The following is a 9,298-nucleotide window of genomic DNA, read 5'->3' on the forward strand; positions in this document are numbered from 1 at the left end:
AGCAAAAACTTGAGCAAGGTCGAGATAAATTAACTTGGCTGCAGTGTTAAGGATGAGCTTTGGGCAGTGGCCAATTGCTGGCTGGCTTGAGGTGCGTGTCTGAGGGTCTGTAACCAACTATATGACAGGTTCGGGCGCGTGGACAGTGCATGGGGCTACAGGGAAAGTCTATGTAGTGGTGAAAAATGGCAGTAAAGGCCTTCTGTTCAAGAGCCATCAGGAGTCCGTGTCTTTCATCCCTTCAGATGGTGACCCCGACGTGATTGGGAAAAGAGCAGCACTGAGAGAAGCGTCTGAGGGGACCCCAGCCGAACAACTCAAGCTGGCGGCACCACGGCTTTGACCCCGGGACACCACCTCAGGAAGCAGGTGAGCAGTTGGGGCATTAACTATGGGAGCTCATCTATCGGCCGAGGAGGAGGCGATAGCTGTTACTGACTCAACTCCTGGTAAAAAGAGGAGTGAAACATGACCCACATAAAGTGAAACTTCTTACAAAAGAATGGGGCCCCGTCGACAGTTTGGGCAGTGCTTGGTTTAAAAACTTGGGAAAATGCTGGGACAACTCTATGGGACGGTGCCTCGCGGGGAGATACAACAGCCACTGAGGTGACGACGCCCTGGCGCTTAGCGACTGAGACACTGAGATCATGGACTGCGGCCGCTCAGGCTACGCAGGCGGGTGAAATAAAAAGCGGTGACTGCGTGCCGCCAGAGGAAGTAAACCTGACAGATAAACCTTGGGAATAGGGGCAGAGACAATATCCCAACCCGTGGCGGCCACCAGCGCCGCCCTCCCCGCTGTCAGCTCCGGGCACCCGCCGCCGGCTGCTGCGTCCCGCAGTTTCGAGCGCCCGCCCGCACGCAGCGGGCGCTGCCACGTTCCGCCTGCGGCTGCTGCGCCCGGGGCCGCCGCCCGCCGCCGCTGCTGCTGCCCCCCCCCCCGCCCCGGGCCGGCCTCCCCTCAGCCCGCCGGCCCCTCTGCTGCCCCTGTGGGTGGATCCCGTGAAAAGGCAGCCACCGATCTCAGCAGGGAAAACGAGAAACTCAATAAATCCCAGCAGCTGAAAAAAGTTTTCAACGAATGTGGTGCTGTAGGGGTTTCATTCCACGCTGGAATTTCATCAGTATCTCTAGGAATCTTCTGCCTGGCTGTGTCAAGTGCTGTGGATATGACTGCAGTTCTCTTCAAACTTGGTTTCAGTGAATCACAGAATCATCTAGGTTGGAAGAGACCTCCAAGATCACCTAGTCCAACCTCTGACCTAACACTAAGAAGTCCTCAAATAAACCATAAATCGTTGCAATCTAAAAGGGCTGCTGGTGCAAGCACATTTGTGTTGGCATATGCTATTCACAAATTGTTTGCTCTAGTACGAAGCAGCATTACTGTAGTTTCTGTGCCATGTATTGTCCAATACTGCTGGAAGATTGCTTTCTTCAAACCTCCTACCACAAATCTGTGATAACTTATTGTTTTTTACTCACCCAACATGGGGCTGAAGGAATTTGAGATAAGAATGATAGTGGAGAGAAATAACACGCAAAACATGGACTGGATTTTTTTTTTTTTTATGAATGTAATAGTTGTGAAGAATTTAAGAAAGCAGCAGTTGTGGGGAATATGTTTCATGTTAGTGTGGTGAAGGGACGAGGGGTGGTGTGTGTGTAAATTGTCCACCTCGTCGGTGTTGTGATGATGTTACGTTTATTTTGGTGTGGGGAATTCTTTTTCTTTTTGATGTAAGTGAAGTTTGTGAAGATTGTGATAATTGTAAAGTAAGAGTGTATTGTGATTATTCTTAAATATGCTTTTCACAGAGGCGAGGGATGGAATGTAGTGGGCTTACGTGGCAAGGTTTTGGTAGCAGGGGGCCTTAGGGGTGGCTTCTGTGAGAAGAATCTAGAAGCTGCCCCATGTTAGGTAATTGCCCCAGTGCTGACCAGAGCTGAGCCAATAAGTGATGTTGTTTGTGCCTCTGTGAGAGCAGATTTAAGAAAGAGGAAAAAAAATAAGGGGGGGGGGGGGGGAACACGCTGTGCCACACAGCAGCTGGGAGAGTGAGAGGAGTGAGGAACAGCCTTGCAGGCGCCAAGGTCAGTGAAGAAGGAGGGGAGAGGTTCTACAGGCACCGGAGCAGAAGTCCCCTGCGGCCTGTGGTGAGGACCATGGTGAAGCAGGCTGTCCCCCTGCAGCCCATGGAGTGCCACGGTGCAGCAGGGTTCCACGCTGCAGCCCCGCTGCCACAGTTACCACCGTGGACACCCTGTCAGCAAGAACCAGAGGGAGGGCTGGAGTGGATGTCTCCACAGTAACAGACACTATGTTGTGGGGTACTCACGTTCATTAAATTCCATTGAACGTCAAAGGACCAATTGGGAATGACTGCAGTGTATTGCTGCTAGGATGATCAAGTACAACTTTGACCGGATTGTTTGTTTTGCTGGGGATAATTGACGCTGATTATAATGGACAAATCCAAGCTATGGCTTGGACACCGTCTCCACCATTGTCAATACCAAAGGGAACTAGAATTGTTCAATTTATTCTTTACGAGCAGTAGTCTGCAGGAGTTGGTTCAAGAACAACTCCAACAAGGACATATTGTTCCGAGAAACAGCCCGTGGAATTCACCAGTGTTTGTCATCAAGAAGAAGAGTGGGAAATGGAGATTACTGCATGATTTGTGACGAATCAATGCAGTGATTTAGGACATGGGCTCCTTGCAGCCAGAAAACAAACAAAAAAAAAAGAGAGAAAAAAAAAAGAAAAAAAGGAAAATATAAAACAACAACAAAAAACAGTACCTTTGAATATTGTATCTGACTCACAATATGCTGTAGGTGTCGCTCAGCACATTGAAAGGGCACATTTGAGACGTCGCAAAGGAAAACTTATTTCTAAAATTTAAAGAGCTGTTATTTTTGGTAGAGCAGCAAAGGCACCCGTATTGTATTATTCACATGCAGAGCCACACCATGTCACCCAGTATTTTTGCAGAGGGTAACGCAAGCACTGACCAGCTAACTAATATGACCCTGACTGCCCCCGTGCCTAAGGTGCTGGAGCAAGCACGATTGTCCCATGCCTTTTTCCATCAATCCGCCAAAGTCTTGGTGAAACAATTCGCTATACCGATCACTGACGCCAAATTGATTTCCAAACATGTCCTGACTGTCAACAACATGTTTCGACCCCGTCTTTAACGGTAAACCCTAGAGGTCAACGGTCCCTACAGTTATGGCAGACCAACGTAACGCATATTCCAGAATTTGGTCGCTTGAAATAAGTTTATGTATCGGTAGATACTTTCTCTCATGCTATTTGGGCGACAGCTGTGGTGGGTGAAACTAGTTGCCATGTCCAGGCTCACTTCCGTGTCGCTTTTGCAGCGCTAGGCATCCCAAAGGAAATAAAAACCGACAATGGCCCCGCCTATGGTAGTCACTCCCTTCAAAACTTTTTTCGAACTTGGGGTATCTGACACATCACAGGCATTCCTCATTCGCCCACGGGTCAAACCATTGTTGAGCGCACACATTGTACCTTGAAAACACTGCTAAATAAACAAAAAGGGGGAGACACCCAGGAAACACCACAGAACAGGTTGGGAAAGGCACTTTACGTAATGAATCACCTATCATTACCCTTTCCTCACAAAGAGGTACCGCCCATAGTAAAACATTACAAAAATATGAATTCCGCACTGTCACAGGTGCCCCAATCAAAGCAGGCCTTAGTAATGGTAAAAAATTCAAATACAGGTCTTTGGGAGGGACCCCAGCCTCTAATAACTTGGGGTCGAGGGTATGCTTGTGTCTCCACAGGTCACGGACCAAGATGGGTACCAGCAAGGGGAGTAAGGCCATGGTTGGCCTCCTCCTCACAATTGCTGCTGTCATCGGTTATTGCCAGCCCTGGGTCTCCGTCCAACCATGCCGCAACATCTCAGTCACCCTCACTAACATGACAGGACAAGAAGCGATGTGCCTGTCCCTGGCTAGTGCTAACGACCCATTTACAATGTCTGGTGGGGAACCTGGCAGATAACAAAGACTGGACTGTCTACTTACCGCAAGCGCCCCTAGAGCCACAGGAATTAGATATCCTGGGAAGTGTAACAGCAACAGCATGTGTAAGGTTCAATTACATGGGCAAAACACAAACCATGAAACAAATCATCAATGCCACACTTGTTCCTTATCACAATGCATCTCTTTGCTGTAATTATACAAAACTATAATAGCATCATTCCTTGAGCCAGGAGCCGCTCTGCTCAGCTGTGGGATCAACTGTGGAGCGGATGCCCCTAGGTGCACCCCGAGCATTTTCCTCGGAAGGACCTCCACTTTCAGCCACTCACCACGGGAGTAGACAAGGACCTCCTGAAGCCATGGACAAATTATTTTAAGTGATATTTTCTTGTAGTATGAATGAGAAGTGCAAGAGGCCTCTTTGCGTGATTGTGTGATTGTGCTGTGTGAGTGAGACGCAGCATCGCTGCAAAGCAATGTCCCTAGCACTTAGTGGCTTGTTGACTGATGTAGATTCTAGTAGGCACGCTACTTTACAATCATAATTCTGCTTGTGATTTTCACCCTGTTGCTTATTATACCTTGCTTACTGCAATGTCTGCGGTGCTTGATAGAAAAATCTATAGAAAGCATTTGGTTGGTTGAAAATAAAAAAGGGGGAATTGTGGGAAAGGAATTCGCAGGTGGCTTTGCGCTGTTTCACACGTCCCTGAATTAGAGATAACGAGGAAATAAGTGGTAGAAGCAAAAACTTGAGCAAGATCGAGATAAATTAACTTGGCTGCAGTGTTAAGGATGAGCTTTGGGCAGTGGCCAATTGCTGGCTGGCTTGAGGTGCGTGTCTGAGGGTCTGTAACCAACTATATGACAGGTTTGGGCGCGTGGACAGTGCATGGGGCTACAGGGAAAGTCTATGTAGTGGTGAAAAATGGCAGTAAAGGCCTTCTGTTCAAGAGCCATCAGGAGTCCGTGTCTTTCATCCCTTCATACTTCCACACCTTATCTGATAAAAACCACTCAATATGATAGTGAGATATTTAGGTTTCTATGTTCCCTTTCTCAAAGATGTCACAATACTTTGCACTGTCTTGGCTTCCACCTGGGTACACCAGCATTGCTCGTAAGCACTAAGGAGGGTTGTTCTGAATGATCTCTGTGAGGTGAGTGATGGAAGCATGCAAAACCTGGTAAAAAGAGATAAAATGAATTTGTCAGAGCTGCAGTCAGTGATGCTGGTTCTACCACATAAGGACAGTGTACTGGGTGTCGTGAAATGTATAACACAGGTAAATAACACTGCTAGAGTTAAACAGAGTTAAAGTGGGAGAGAGATTAGAGGAACTGCTCAAGTCCTCTCTTCTGTGATCCCATGGGTACAAATCATGGATATCAGATCTCAATTTGTAATGAAAACAAGCAAACAAACAAAAACCCCACACCAAACATTAAAACACTATTTGTAATGTAGGTATTTTTGTTTCAATTCTTCATCTAGGATTTTATAAGACTGTCACTATAAGTATCTGGGCAAAAAAGGGTATAATTTTACTCTTTTATGCTGAAAGAGCTGTGTCTATTTCTTTTTTAATAACTACAGAGGGAAAAAATAACACTGCTTGCACCTTGGCCTGCATATGCATCTTTATGCTATGTAAGAAAGTTCAGAAATTAAAATACAGGTAAAAAAGAAAGGGGAAAATTCTGAAATTCTGCCTGCCTTCACAGCACACATCAGTTTTGACTCTTCTGCTTTTCCTAAAGTGCTCTGCATCTGAGCGCTGAGATGTTCTGATACCTGCCGAATGAAAGATGACTAATAGAGATGGGAAGTGGTTTTCCTCTTTGCAGTTTTTTTTTTTTTTTTTTGTTCATATCTTTTTGCCTCAAATGGTGGAGGAACACTTTGGAGAAAACATGTTTGTCAAAGGTTTGAGCATATTTCCACTGCAGGGCTGAGAAAGCTTTGAGCCTTTGTTTGTTTCTGGAGGGAACTCTCCTGGTGAAACCAGACTTCTCAACCCTGATGTAGCTGAGGCAGAGAGCAAGCAGGCCCAAGAAAGTCCTATAAATAGAACAGCCACAGGTTTACTTCTGCTACAAACAGCCAGGCAAAAATAAAGGCACACCTTGAAGAAAACACCACGACACCAGGCTTCTGCAGCTCTCTGTCAAGGTTCCCACGTGAGGAGAGATAAACAGGGTTGGGCATTAGCAGGCTGGGCTCCTGCGGGCTTTCACACGCTGTCAGAGGAGGATGGGTGGGACACGGTGCTCGTCCAGACTGCTGCCATAAAAATTCTTGAAGATTTGTCTGACTGTACCCAAAATGGGTGGTTACGAGCTGGTACAGTTAAAGCAGCACAAAATCATGCGAGTGAAATCTCAGTGGAAGTCTGGTCACATCGGTTTATGTATCTGTGTATCAGCTACGTACCTTCCTCCCACCACGGTGGGCAGAATTCATATAAGCCACATTTAGATCAGATTTGGAGTAACTAGACACAGGTTTCTCTGAAACCTGCTTTGAGGCTGACTGGAAGACAAAGTGCTTTGCTCATTTGAAGCTGAGTCAAATGACCTTGTGGTGGGTCTCTTGCCGGTCCAAAATTGCAGGGTTGGGGAGCACAGGATGCTTCAGTCCTTGCTGGCAAGAACCAAGGATTGGAGAGGGCTGGAAAGTAAAAGCTGTCCTCAGAAGATCAGTTTCCCAATGAGAGCATCGAAGCTGACAGCTCAGGTGAGAATCACCTGCCGTGTGAAACCCCCTGGGGATGCAATCACTTCTGCTAAGAACAAGGTTAAGAACATGGACCAAACCAGTGAGGCTTCCAGCCCGCTTCCTTTGGTGTAAAATCACATCCACAGGCTGGTTCCCAAACTCCCTGCGTTTCCACTCCCCAGCTTTGTCTCAGGAGTACAGCCTCCCCAAGAGCCCTCTGCTCCCATCGAACCGAGTCAGTGTGAATGAGCCCCACCAGGGATGGGAGGATGAAATAAGGCCAGAAAGAAAGATCCTGGGAGCATTTCACCCAGTGCTTCGTGGTCACTGGATCTGCACCCGTGTGGCCAAATTTCACCCTCTGGGTTGTGCTCAGCTGCAAGGGAAAATCAGAAGGGGAGGGGACATCCACAGCAGTGAGCTGTGGTCCTGCTGCGGAACTGGAGCCATCACGGTGATCAAAAATATATATTCTTAATTCTTAATTTCACTTGTACAGAAGGAAAAACAGGTAGTGGGGGTGGGTGGGGACAATCCAGGCCTTAATACATCTTCCTCTTCCCGCTGCTTCCCTTCCAGGCTTGGCCCTGACCCTTCCCTTCACACGAGATGTTTTGTAACCTCTGCCCCTGTTGCACTGCGGGCAGCAACACAAACAGCCCCGTGACGACAATCGGGGTCCGATGCGTGATGGTGAATGTTCAGGATGTTTCATCAGAGTGGGTTTTGGCGTCAGGACCTCAGGCCAGATGCTGGCTCCAAGCCCAGCTATTCTCTGCTACCTCAGAGATCTGGACCACTGGAAACGGGATCAGAGCTGGAGACCCCGAGTCCTGCTGTTCTTTGGGGCTGAGGCTGGATCCTAGAGGCGTGAGATGAAACTGTTGCCAGAAGGCAAAGTCCTGCAAAGACATCTTTAATTTATCTCTTCCTGAGACATCTCGGCTTATTTTTTCTTGTATGCTTGGAGAAAGAAGCGTGTCTTTAAGGTGCCACAAAAATAACACCACAGAATGGGTGGTTGAGCCTGAGGTGCGAGGCCAGGAGGCAAAGACCAAGGTCCAGAGTGGACAGGAGGAGTCACGCAGGGTGGATTACGTCCTGGTGGCCATGACCCAGCTGAGGCTTTTTACCCAGGTCCCCTGTCCTCTGCTGGGCGTGACTCATGGACAAGCCTGATCCTCACAGCACTTTGTCTAAGTAGCTTTAGAAAACAGTGGGGCAATGGGTGGAAGCATGCATGCCTTGGCAGATGTCTCCTCTATTCCAGAGGGACGTGGAGTAGCAGCTCCAGGGTGTGCGAGGAGGTGCTGAAGAGAGCTGGTAACGGAGCACGGGGTGTGTGGGCGGCCAGCCAGCAGCTCTGCAGAGCCGGACAGGCACACAGCTGTGGTGCCAAAAGTGGAAACCAAGGCATGTATTCAAATAGGCCTCGCGCAAAGGGGAACCGGATGCTCAGAGGCCAGATTCGGCTCTCAGTTCACAGCAGGTGAAGTTAAGCATTCGCTAGGGGCAGAAGATCATCTCTGTGTCTGTGTGGTGATGGCAGCAGAGCTTGGTTCCTCTGGTTGATGCAGCGAGAGAGACAGACGAGAGAGAGGGCAACAAAAGAAAGACGAGCTTAAGCGTGGCCATCAACTGAAGGCCATGCAAGGCGTTTAATCCTACGCTCCTGGTGCTGCACCACCAGTCCTGCCCTGTCCTGGCTGTTCATGGCATCTCTCCCTCACTGTGCCCTGATCTTCACTCTCTTTATCCAGCTTCATTGCTCGCTTCAGCTCTTCACCTGTCTTTTGTGGTACAAGGCCTCTCTTACTGCAGACACAGGTGGCACATCTCAGCTGTGTTTCACCATGGCTGGTGAAGTGAGGGCAGGTTTGGCTGGATGTCAGCCTGTCTTCCCAAATCGGGATTGCTGCTTGGAGGGACATTTCCTCCTTGAGCCCTGCCAGAAGTGGCTGCGTGCATGCCATGCTGGGCATGACCTGCAGGAAGATGGATGTCCAAACCCCCATACACCACATACTGCTCTCAGACAGCTTGGATGCAAACACAGGAGGTTTGGGTTTCCTGCAACCATGAAGTCCTCACTGGGCACTGTGGCTACCTTGGTAACTCTTTCAAAGTGGAGGTTTCTTTGATTTGCAAAGAAGATTTGCTGCAGAGGCAGGAGAAGCTGTGGTTTTCCTGTTGGGTGCTTTTCACATCATGACAGGTTTTCTTTTCCTGGGCACTGTGTACCCAAAAGAGCAGAGGGAGGCTGAGTAGCAGCAGGATCAGACCAGCACCCAGGGCTGGCTGTAGCATTGAAGGAAATAATAGTGTTGCAATATGTAGGAGCAGCACAGCCAGGCTCAACCCAAAACTAAGGAGGAGTTATTTTTTTAACACAAAACTCACTCGCCCTTGTGCCCATGTGCCCACAAATGTCAGATATTTGTCCGAGGAGTGCCCAGCATGTGAGCACCAATACATCTGTGTCCGGGTGTATTAGGGACATCTGTGTCCGGGTTTGTTAGGACTCCTGTCAGTGACTGGGGTCTG

The sequence above is a fragment of the Anser anser genome (genome assembly GCF_964211835.1).
Source record: "Anser anser genome assembly, chromosome: 2".
Lineage (NCBI taxonomy): Eukaryota > Metazoa > Chordata > Aves > Anseriformes > Anatidae > Anser > Anser anser.